The sequence below is a fragment of the Scyliorhinus canicula genome, chromosome 9 (assembly GCF_902713615.1).
Source record: "Scyliorhinus canicula chromosome 9, sScyCan1.1, whole genome shotgun sequence".
Lineage (NCBI taxonomy): Eukaryota > Metazoa > Chordata > Chondrichthyes > Carcharhiniformes > Scyliorhinidae > Scyliorhinus > Scyliorhinus canicula.
Genome location: NC_052154.1, coordinates 52,209,135 through 52,221,702, shown reverse-complemented (window position 1 = coordinate 52,221,702; position 12,568 = coordinate 52,209,135). Strand labels below are relative to the sequence as shown.

At 49.8% G+C, this 12,568-nt stretch overlaps 1 protein-coding gene across 2 annotated transcripts in view; it reads right to left on the bottom strand.

The window, feature by feature from the left end:
- Positions 1-3,355, bottom strand: part of cylda (cylindromatosis (turban tumor syndrome), a) — a 72,073-nt gene extending 68,718 nt beyond the window's left edge. Inside the window, exon 1 of one of the 2 annotated variants that reach the window (XM_038806705.1) lies at positions 3,287-3,355. The gene's annotated coding sequence lies outside the window, so the exon portion shown is untranslated. Of the gene's footprint in view, positions 1-3,094; positions 3,224-3,286 lie in introns of those variants that run through there. The other variant, XM_038806704.1, reaches the window with a different exon arrangement.
- Positions 3,356-12,568: the final 9,213 nt, after the last annotated feature.

Here is a 12,568-nt window from a genome sequence, read left to right as displayed (position 1 = left end):
ATTGGAAAAACTAATTGGGTACTCTAAGTTTATTTAAAAAAAAGAAGTACTCTACAATTTTAGCACCTCTAATTTATTTGCAAATTTGCTTCTCTACATCCTTTCCAGTCGTTGGTGGCCTATAGACTATGCCGAACAATGTAATTGCACCTTTTTTGTGCTTTAGTTCTAACTAAATAGATTGCGTCCTTGAACCCTCTGGGACATTCTCCTTCCACAATACTGAAATACTCTGTCTTTAACAACACTGCAATACTCTTTCTTTAACAACACTGCAAAATACTCTCTTTTTAACAACACTGCAATACTCTCTCTTTAACAACACTGCAATACTCTCTCTTTAACAACACTGCAATACTCTCTATTTAACCAATACCACCACCACCCCTCCTCCTTTTTTTTTTCTTTCCTATATTTCTTGAACACTTTGTACCTAGGAACATTTAACACCTTTAGCACCCAATTAGAATATTCAGCGAAACTCCTGACTGCTTATTTTACAATTATAAAAAAAAATTATACCATCCTTTCTCTCAAAAACATCCTCTGGTGTTAATATACATACAATTACATTTATTAGCTGGTCAATCATTGCAGGATCAACATGTCAAAATCCAGTGCAAGCCTAACGGCCGATATCCAAATTTTAAACCACTCACTTCAGGAAAATCATGCTGCCCTTCAACTAAACCCATTTTCCATTGTCAGATCATAATCAAGATAATCGACAGTAAAGAAAATATCTCAGTCCAAAGAAAATCACAACAGCAACAAAAGAATCAAAACTAATCATAGCCCTTTATCAAAAGGCAATGCAATATAGTGCATCAGCTTGTATTCCATCATGCATTCCTGAAGCAGGTCAAAAAACATGAAGCTGGCCCACAACCATAAAAATCTGAACAGGTTTATTGGAATGGTTAGCATACACTATTGTATGACCTTAAATTCACCTTAGATTTTTTTTTATTCTTTCATGGGTGGGGGACTGGCAATTAGGCCAGCATTTGTCGCCCATCCCTAACTGCCTTAGTGAAGGAAATGATGAGCCACCTTCCTGGCCCACTGCAGTCCATGTACAGTAGGTACAGACAGTGCTGTTGGAAGAGTGTTCCAGGATTTTAACCCAGTGACAGTGAAGGAACAGCAATATAGTTCCAAGTTAAGATGGTGCATCGCTTGGAGGGGATTTGCAGATGGTGATGTTCCATGCATCTGCTGCCCATGTCCTTCTGCTTGTTTTAGAACATAGAACATACAGTGCAGGAGGCCATTCGGCCCATTGAGTCTGCACCAACCCACTTAAGCCCTCACTTCCACCCCGTAACCCAATAACCCCTTCTAACCTGTTTTTGATCACTGAGGGCAATTTAGCATGGCCAATCCACCTAATCTGCACATCTTTGGACTGTGGGAGGAAACCGGAGCACCCAGAGGAAACCCACGCAGACACGGGGAGAACGTGCAGACTCCACACAGAGTGACCCAGAGGGGAATCGAACCTGGGACCCTGGCGCTGTGAAGCCACAGTGCTATCCACTTGTGCTACCGTGCTGCCCACTTTGGAAGGAGCTGTCACAGGAGTCTTGATGGGTGTTGCATTGCACCTTGTATATGGTAAACTCTGCAACCACTGTGCATTGGCAGTCAAGGGTATGAATATCTAAGCTTGTTATTAAAAGGTAAAACTGAGATAGATCGCTGTGGCTGTACTCTGAAAAACAAATCCCTCAAAATTAAAACATAATTTGCTTGGAGAAAGAACTGTCCTTTCCTCGGTGGCTCTGTAAGTAAATGCACGAAGTGCTACAGTACTGAACCATCCAAAGCAGTTAAACGGCCAGCTACAAATCACACATCTGGTCTATGCACCAAACCTAACTCATATCGGGTAACAATCAAGAAAGCACAAAAATGGCATCAGTTACCCAAAACTTACGGTGGGAAAACAACAGGGGTGGGATTTTATCAGCCCAGGGACAGGCTGGAGAATCCCCGCGACCAGTGCAAATTGCGCCACGCCGCTGGCACACAATTCTCCACAGAGCAGAGAATTGGCACCATTGGCACCAGTGTGGTTGGCATGGCACCAGTCGGGGGCCGCTCTACACGCCCCCGCTCAAATCACAGAGCGGCCATAGTAAAAACGCCGAGTCCCGCCCACACCTGCGAATTCAGCGTGTAAGGGTCGGGGGGGGGCCCGACCCGGGGGGGGAGGTGGCCCACAATCGGGCCCACCGATCGGCAGGCTGGCCTCTCTGGCTGGCGGCCTCGTTTCTTCCATGACGGCCACTGTAGTCCTGCGCCATGTTGCGTCAGAGCCGGTGCATTGAAGGAAGCCACTGCGCATGCGCACATTGGCACCAGTGCCACTGCGCATGCACGGATCCCAGTTCACAGTAGGATCAGCAACTGGAGTGGCGTGAACCGCTCCAGTGCCCTGTGGGAGCCAGAATTGCTGATCCTGAGGTCGTGTTGGCGCCATCGAGAAACGCAACGGCATTTCCGACGGCATCAACACTTAGCCTCAGGATCACAGAATCCCGCACCAGATTTTTTTCACTCCCTATTTCTGCCTAATGTTAGCTTTTGGATCATGATACCGTCAACCTCAGCACCTGAAGGCAAAGGTCTAACACCAGAGACAGTCAGAACACAGTGGAAAGATACCAACATCTTCAAGTGAGGAAGGACAACAATGAAAAGGATATACTTATCCACACACTCGGGGCCCAAAGGTTAGGTGCAATCGAGCAGGGGTGGGGGGAGGAAGGTGCCTAGGGGAATTGAGAGATGAGGAGCTAACTGGGAGATTGAATGGGGGGGGGGGAGAAGAGGTGCCTGGGGGATCGATTGGGGGGGGGGGGAGGGGGGTAGAAGAGATGCCAGGGAGATTGGGTGATGCTTGGGAGATGGGGGTGGGGAGATACTGGGGGGAGGGGGGGGGGGGGAAAGAGAGGGGGTGTGAATGCTTGGGGGGATGGGGGAGATGGTTGGGGAATGGGGGGGGGGGGGGGGGGGGAGAAGAGAGGTGCCTGGGGGATTCTGACACATTCATTCACTCACTCAGCTCCAGTTCCCAACTTTCACTTACAGAGCCGGGACACCTCCGCTCTGCCTCTCGGGACCCTGTAATAAAGAGCCGACAAGATCCCAGCTGGCGGCCGATTTACGGTGGGGGGGGGGGGGTGAAGGAGAGGAGAAAGCCACCCGAAGGGAAGCCCAGAGCGGCTGTAAATAAACCGAGCTGTATTCCCGGGCGGATGTAAACGCGCGACAACCAAACCTGTGCCTGTGCCAAGTCCCGCCTCAACTGACCCCCGGCGCTGCTCCCGATTGGCAACGCCCCCAAAGGAACTGTTCAATCGCGGGAGGCGCCGGCAAGGTGCGGCTCCGTGATTGGTCAAGATATGACGTCAATCACTAACCTCAGAGCGCTTCCGCTATCAGGTTTGGTGGAGCGGGCACCGACTGGGCATGCGCGCCAGGCTCTTGTCCCTTACCCCCGGCCCCCCGAAGCGCGTGCAGTGGAAGCTGCTGGAATCTGACGGTTGGAGTTGGAGGGATCTGAGGCAGAACGTTCGCTGCTCCTAGCGCATTGATAATGCACACTGGCAAGCTGGATGTTTTAACCTAAATTCTCAGAAGTAACTGGTCGTTGAATGTCATGCTTAAAATTCACCCCGTGTCTGACCTTTAAAGGTTATTGCCAAAATAATATGACTCCACCCCTTTCCGTTATGTCCACACGATCATACTTTCCATGCAAAATACGCATCACAGATTCCATTGGTGTAAAGTTGAACCTGTGTCCTTGAGACCAAAGTGGCACGACAGTTTGAGCATGAAATGGAAGATTCCAGTTGAGATTTTAAGACATTCGACAAGTGTAATTTTGAATATTTTGCAGCAGCAACACAGTGCCAGGGTAAAGGATTCCTCTCACGCTGGAAGGGGTTTTAAAGATGGCAAAATGGTGTAAATCTGAGACTACCGCTGCTCGGTCCATTGGTTGTCCATGACATAGAGAAAGCGATTGACCTGATGCTATGTTGTCCTTACTTTCGAATTCTATCAGATAAAACTATTTCCTGTTAAAGGGCTTCCTCCTACCAATGAAATTTAAAACATTTTAAATCATGAAGTTATATTACTTTTCTACATCAAAAATCTAAACAAGTAAATTGTTGGAAGGTAACTCGTATTAGCACTATACTATCAAAAGTCTTGAATATAGCAAGGCATTCATGCCTGCGCATCTTCACTTTGAAGTAACAGTCACGATTTTTAATTAACAGTTTTATGTCCACATTTACACATTCTGGTGAAATGGCACCATTGGAAGTGCAGCTGGGCAGAACCTACACTTGCTGTCATGCTCCTGCTGTGTCTTGTGTCCCTAATACAACACGAGGGGAATATTTAAATAATGGGTGTGATGGGATGACTAGGAGTGCTGCCATTGGTGCAGAGCACCATTTTCCCATTGGCTCTGGCTGGTCATGTGCCTCTCGGCTGATTGGCTGAGACTAGTCATGTGACTGCTCACCAATTGGTCGAGGGGCAAGTAGACGGGGTATAAGTACCCAGAGGTTCCAGTGGTTGGCCTTTCACTGTAGTCGACCGCCGGGCTAACATCTAGCTGATTAAAGCCTAAGTTTGGACTTTCATCATGTCTCGCGTCCAATTGATGGTACATCAATGGGTAAGCAGCACTCAGCAAAAGAAACATGACTTAGCTCAGCACCCTCCTGCTCTGAGAAAGGGGTCGGGGGTCGATCCACCCAATTTAAGTAAATGCCAACATTTTAATCCAGTTCACATATTCAAAAGAAACTGTGCCAACAATCAGTCACCACTGCGGGGATTGGCTGCCACTTGCCTTTTGAATTTTGGGACCTATATTAAAGCCAGAATCTATCCCTTTCCTGTTAATGTGCTCACACGATCATACTTTCCATGCAAAATACGCAGATTCCATTGGTGTAAAGTTTAGGCAGCACGGTAGCATAGTGGTTAGCACAATTGCTTCACAGCTCCGGAGTCCCACGTTCGATTCCCAGCTTGGGTCACTGTCTGTGCTGAGTCTGCACATTCTCCCCGTGTGTGCATGGGTTTCCTCCGGGTGCTCCGGTTTCCTCCAACAGTCCAAAGATGTGCAGATTAGGTGGATTGGTCATGCAATTAGTGTCCAAAATTGCCCTTAGTGTTGGGTGGGGTTACTGGGTTATGGGGATAGGGTTGAGGTGTGGGTTTGGATAGGGTGCTCTTTCCAAGAGCCGGTGCAGACTCGATGGGCCAAATGGCGTCCTTCTGCATGGTAAATTCTATGATGTGGTGGGGCAGCAGGGTAGCATGGTGGTTAGCATAAATGCTTCACAGCTCCAGGGTCCCAGGTTCGATTCCCGACTGGGTCACTGTCTGTGTGGAGTCTGCACGTCCTCCCCCTGTGTGCGTGGGTTTCCTCCGGGTGCTCCGGTTTCCTCCCACAGTCCAAAGATGTGCGGGTTAGGTGGATTGGCCATGCTAAATTGCCCGTAGTGTCCTAATAAAAGTAAGGTTAAGGGGGGGTTGTTGGGTTACGGGTATAGGGTGGATACGTGGGTTTGAGTAGGGTGATCATGGCTCGGCACAACATTGAGGGCCGAAGGGCCTGTTTTGTGCTGTACTGTTCTATATGATTCTATGATCATAAGTCTGTTCTCTACAAATATCAATGCACCAGGGGTCAGCATGTGGCACAGTGGTTAGCACTGCTGCCTACAGCGCTGAGGACCCCAGTTCAAATCCCAGCCCTGGGTCCATGTGGAGTTTGCACATTTTCCTTGAGCCTGTGTGCGTTTCACCCCCACAACCCAAAGATGTGCAAGTTAAGTGGATTGGCCTGGCTAAATTGCCCCTTAATTGGACAAAGAAATAATTGGGTACTTTAATATTTTTTTTAAATCAGTGCACCAAATTAGACATGTTCCTGGCAGGATTCCAAAGATACCAAAGCCTACCCCACAACATGATAGTGGGCTCAACATGGCAAGGGAACTCGGTCACTTTATGGAACAGATGGGAGCGGTGGACCCCTGGAGGTTCACCCACCCAGGGGAGCAGGAGTTTTCCTTCTCCCCAGTACACAACGTCTACACCAGAATTGACTTCTTTGTGGTGGGGAAAATGGTGCTTCCGGGGATAGACAAAGTGGAATACTCCGCAATTGTGATATCAGACCCCGCTCCACACTACATGGACGTCAAGCTGGAGACGGTCAGGGCCCAACACCCCACATGGAGGTTGGACGTTACCCTACAAGCTGACCAGGCTTTCAATGAAAAGATATCGCGGGCCACAGCAGAGTACATGGAGAATAATCAGAATGAGGAGGTCTCACCCTTCATGTTCTGGGAAGCGCTAATGGCCGTACTAAGAGGGGAAATCATCGCTTTCAAAGCGCGAAGAGATAGGGAGGAAAGGGCGGCTAGGCAGCAGTGGTCAACTCCATACTGGAGGTAGACCATAAATACTCCGAGGCCCCGACCGTAGAGCTCCTGGCGGAGAGGAAAGAGTTACAAAGGAACTTTGATCTGCTCTCCACCAGGAAAGCAGTGCTTAAACTCCGCCAAGCACGTGGAACCCTATAGAACACGGAGACAAAGCCAGCCGCCTGCTGGCACACCAGCTGAAAAAGCAGACAGCCACCAGAGAAATTGCACAAATCAGGGATACTAGAGGCACATTCGAAACAGCCAGAAAAGATCAACAAAGCCTTCAGGGCTTTTTACCAAGAGCTATACACCTCAGAGCCCCCAATGGGGGAGTCCGGGATGAAACGGTTCCTTGATGGACTGGACATACCAGTAGTGGGGGAGGGCAGAAAACGGGGCCTGGAAGCATCACTAGCACTGGGAGAGATCATGGACAGCATTAGCTCCATGCAGGCGGGGAAGGCGCCAGGACCAGATGGATTCCCGGTGGACTTCTACAAAAAATTTGCGACAGCACTGGTCCCGCACCTGCGGGAGATGTTTACAGACTCGCTGGCTAAGGGCACAATACCACCCACGCTAGCACAGGCCTCAATCTCACTGATACCTAAGAAAAATAAAGACACAACAGAATGTGGGTCATACAGACCCATCTCACTGCTGAACGCAGATGCCAAAATACTGGCCAAGATTCTAGCTAAAAGTCTAGAAGACTGCGTGCCGGAGGTGGTCGCAGAGGACCAGACAGGCTTTGTCAAAGGTAGACAGCTTACCTCCAACATTAGGCGCCTGCTGAACGTGATAATGACCCCATCCGGGGAGAGAACATCAGAGGTGATCGTCTCCCTCGACACAGAAAAGGCCTTCGACAGAGTCAAATGGAAATACCTCAGAGGTACTGGAGCGGTTGAGGCTTGGAACAGGATTCACCTCCTGGGTGAAACTCCTAAACAACGCTCCCATGGCGAGCGTACGGACAAATAACGCCAACTCCAGATACTTCCAGCTGCACAGGGGCACCAGACAACGATGCCCACTGTCCACGCTGCTGTCCGCCCTAGCGATCGAGCCACTAGCAATTGCGCTTAGAGCGGCAAAAAGCTGGAGGGGGAACCAAAGGGGCACAGAGAGCACAGAGTTTCACTCTATGCAGGTGACCTGCTCCTTTACATTTCAGACCCACAAAGCAGCATGGACGGAATCATTGCGCTCCTGAAAGAGTTTGGCGCCTTCTCGGGCTACAAACTCAACATGAGCAAAAGCGAGATCTTCCTGGTACACCCACAAGTAGGTGGGGCAGCACTAATGTGGCTGCCGTTTAAACAAGCCCGACACAAATTCCGCTACCTGGGGATCCAAATAGCCCATGACTGGAAAGGGATCCACAAATGGAACCTCACCAGTCTGACAGAGGAAGTAAAAAAGGACCTGCAAAGATGGAACACACTCCCACTCTCCCTGGCGGGGAGAGTCCAGATGATCAAAATGAACATGCTGCCAAGGTGCCTCATCCTATTTAGATCCATCCTGATCTACATCCCCAAGGCCTTTTTCAAAGCTTTAGACAAACTAATCATGGCGTTCGTATGGGGGGGGAAGAATACTTGGATCCCAAAGAAGGTCTTACAAAAAACAAAATCAAGGGGAGGGCTAGCCCTCCCAAACCTACAATTCTACCAATGGGTGGCGACGGCCGAGCGAATAAGGGGATGGATCAAGGAGCCAGAAGCCGAGCGGGTGTGCGGAAGAGGCCTCCTGTAAGGGGACCTTCCTCCAGGCCCTCGCCACGGCGGCACTCCCATCCCCACCCAAAAAACACTCCAGCAGCCCTGTGGTGATAGCCACCCTCCAGTCCTGGACTCAACTATGGCAGCAATTTGGCTTGACCAAAATGTCAGACAAAGCTCCCATCTGCAACAACCATAGGTTCACACCAGCACTGACTGACGCCACCTTCAAAAGGTGGAGACAGGACAGGGGGACACTGACAGTCAGGGACCTATACATCGATGGCAGGGTTGCAACACTTGACGAACTGACATAGAAATTCCAGCTAGCCAGGTGGGAACGAGCTAAGGTACCTGCAACTCAAAAACTTCCTACGAAAGGAGTCAAGGACTTACCCACAACCACCACGACAGACATTACTGGAAGAGTTACTGGACGCAAGCATATTAGAGAAAGGAAACTGTTGCGACATATATGACCGACTGGTAGAAGGGGCCGACACCGTACTGGACGCAACAAGAATGAAATGGGAGGAGGACCTGGGGATCAAAATAGGGTGGGCACTCTGGAGCGATGCACTGCATAGGGTCAACTCCACCTCCACGTGTGCAAGGCTCAGCCTGAAGCAACTAAAAGTGGTACATAGAGCCCACTTAACAAGAACTCGTATGAGTAGGTTCTTCCCGGAGGTGGAGGACAGATGCGAACGGTGCAAAGGAGGCCCAGACAACCACGCCCACATGTTTTGGTCTTGCCCCAGACTTGCGGGGTACTGGACTGCCTTCTTCGAGGCAATGTCCAAAGTGGTGGGGGTGAGGGTGGAGCCATGCCCGAAAGTGTCGGTCTTCAGGGTTTCAGACCAGCCAGATCTATTCCGGGGGAGGAGGGCGGACGCCCTTGCCTTTGCCTCCCTGATCTCCCGCCGTAGAATCCTGTTTGGCTGGCGGTCAGCAGCACCACCAAAGCTGCAGACTGGCTGTCCGACCTTGGAATCTCTCCAAATGGAGAAAATCAAATTCGCCATCCGAGGGTCAGACGACAGCTTCCACAATGGGAGCCATTCACCCAATTGTTCCAGGATTTGTTTGTGGCCAACAAACAAGCAGAAGAATAGCCAAGAACCAAGGGAAAGCAGCCAAAGCATGAGGGGGAGAGATAGACCAGGAGAAGGCGGGGGGGGGGGGAACAGCTCAATCTAAGAGGAAGGAAAGGCGAACCACGGGGGGGGGGGGGGGGGGGGGGGAGGGGAGGAGGGAAGAGACAGGGAACAATAGAGGAGGGCCAGCGAGGTAGGTGGGGGGAGGGGGAGGGGGATGGGAGGCAGGGAAACGTTAACTCACTTGACAACCACAGGAACAGAGAAAAAGGAGAATACAGGCGGAAGACGGGAGGACCGGCTGAAGCGCAAGTGTGCACAAGAAGACAACGGCGGCAACACCAGCACCAGGATTACCCTCCGGAATTGTCTCTCCGGCACAAACAGATGCCTACTATATATATATATATATATATTCTGTGTACATAACGGCAAATATACTTTGTTCAAAAATCTAATAAAAAACATTTATTAAAAAAAACATGATAGTTGGAACACCATGACTGCACAGTCTGCCCCCCACTCCGCCACCTTCTCCCAGCCACGTCGGAGATAAACAAGATAAAGAGAAAAGACCAGGGTTAATAAAGAAAAAAAAAATTGGAGGAATACCTGGGCCTGGATTCTCCGCACCCCGACGCCGGAATCACGGCCAGCGGGGCAGATAATCCATTTCCCAGCATGAAATCGGGACCGGCACCAGTTTCCCGATTCCGTGGGCCCCAAAAAATGGTGTTCTCAGAGAGGACACCGCGCAGCACCTACCTGAGGCCATTGCTGGAGGTCCACTCTGCCATTCTCCGCCCCCGACCGGCCGAAGTCCTGACGGCGTGGATCTACTGTGGTCCTGCCGGTCGGGAAACTATCGTGGCAGCTGCAGATTCAATCCGCAGCTGCCCTGGTTGGGGGTGGGCCGATCGGACGGCGGGGGGTGGGGGGGCTTATAGGCGTCCGGATAATGTTTGGGCGGGCGGTCAGGGCCGGGCGCATGGCCAAATGGGGGGGGGGGGGGGGGGGGGGGGAGCTATTTTTAGGGTCCAGCTCCGTGATCTGAGACCGGCGCAGCCGCTGGAGGCCGCTGCCATGCACATGCGCAGCCTCCGACCCGGATGTGCAGGGGCCTGCATCTGCAGCAAAACTGCTAGACTTACGCCGGGTCCCTGCTAACCCCCTGCAAGGCTCGGAATATATGGCCCTTTCATGCCAGTTTTTCTGGCGTGAAAGTCTGCAGTTTTGATGCCGGTGTGGGGTCATGGTCCCAAAAACAGAGAATCTAGTCCCTTGTACAGCTGGCCAGGATGGAAAATGGAGGCTCGAATCAAAAATGATGGTGCAGTTGAATATCTTAGAAAGCCGGTGGATCGAGAATGTACTATTTTGTAATCATTTCCCCTGCATGGAAATTGCACAATTTCAGTTATGTAACTATTGCCATCCCTTATGATCCACTTAACATCTCACATGTAAAAGAAATGAGAGGGAGAAGCATAATAAGCAACTCAGAAAAAACAGTAAAAGGTAAAGGAAAAAAAAGGAAGAGAAAACACAGACACGTAAACGAGGGATTATATGTGTCAATTTATGAACACTCACAGGAGATCCACAAGCACTCAGCAGTACCAGACAGTGATGAAACAATTGTGTGTTTCAGGAATCTATTTTCTTACAATGTTTGTGTGATTGTTTCCTGGTGGTTGACAATAGCTTACCTAAATTGCTTTGACTGTGGTTGTGTAAAATGACTATATTCAAACTACTAAATTATAATGATAAACTGCTGGACAAAAAAGGAAGTTAGTTTGTGCACAGATTCTCAATAGCTATGCCTGAAAGAGGATGTTCTAGAGGAAATAAGGTGTACCTTGTCCATAAATATAACAATGGGTTTGTTTGCAGCAGTCTGGAAAGTTTCAGTTCCACTGTAAATATGCAATATCCTCTGTATTTTTTTTGAAAATAGTTTTATTGAGCTTTTAACATTCTACATCGCAAATTGACAGGGCCAAACAAGACCAATACACATATCAACAAAAGAATAAGTTCCAACTGACAACTGTAACAATAGCCTCCCTTAACAATAATACTTCTCTTACAGATTTTACATAGCCAGACTTGGCCAACGCACGTATTTACAGTGGTTTATGTACGTTGTGGTTCAGGCATTAATTTGCCAACAAACTGGTCTCGTAGTTTTCCTCCCTTCTGCCTGTCTCCAGTGTTTCTTTTGAGTGCATTTGTTCCCCCCTACCCTCCCATGCCCTGCCCCCTTTCTGTCTCTTCCTTGTTCCATGTTTTGCTGTGTTCCCCCCTCCCTATTTTATTGGTTGCTGGCCATGAACAGGTCTTGGAAAAAGTTGGTGAATGGCTTCCAGGTCCTGTGAAAGTCTTCCGACCCATGGATGACAAACCTTATCTTCTCCAGCCTGAGAAGATTCCGCCAGGTTGGACAGCCAGTCTGCAGTCTTGGGTGGTGCTTCCATTCGCCAGCTGAGGAGGAGTCTCTGGTGGGCGATCAGGGATGCAAACGCTAAGGCATCAGCCCCCCTCCCTATGAAGAGCTCTGATATCCCGAAGACTGCCACTTAGTGGGCACAGCTCCACTCTCACAACCTGGGCATGGCTTCAAAGAAGGATGTCCAGTACCCGACAAGTCTGGGGCATGCCCAGAACACGTGGGTGTGGTTGGCTGGGCCTCCCTGTCACCGTTCGCATTTGCCCTCCATCCCCAGGAAGAACCCACTCCTTAGTATTCTCGTTCGGTGTGCCCTGTACACAACCTTTAGTTGTGTTAGGTTCAGCTCTGCACATATGGAGGTGAAGTTTTCCATGTTCAGTGCTTCAATCCAGAATCATCCTCCTATTTCCCTGCCGGGTTCTTCCTCCCACTTCTTCTTTGTCTCAGGAGTCTTTTGACCTGTATGTACCTCAGGTCGTTCCCGCTCGGGAACCAAAATTTCTCCATGAGTTCCTCCGGGGTCGCTACTCTACCATCCATGTACATGTCCCTAACCCCCGTCCTGTCTCCACCTCTTGAAAGAGACGTCCATTGTTGCTGAAGTGAACTGTGATTATTGCAGATGGGGGCCATGGTGCTTTCTGCGGTGGCCGCCCAGTGACAGAACTGGAGGTTCGGGACGGCCAGGCCTCCCACATTTCTCCTCCTTTGTAGGACCTTTGTCCTAATCCTCGAGTTCTTTCCTCTCTGTCACCCCTCCCCAAACAAACTACATGAGTAACTTATCAACTGTGTTGAAAAAGGCCTTGAGGA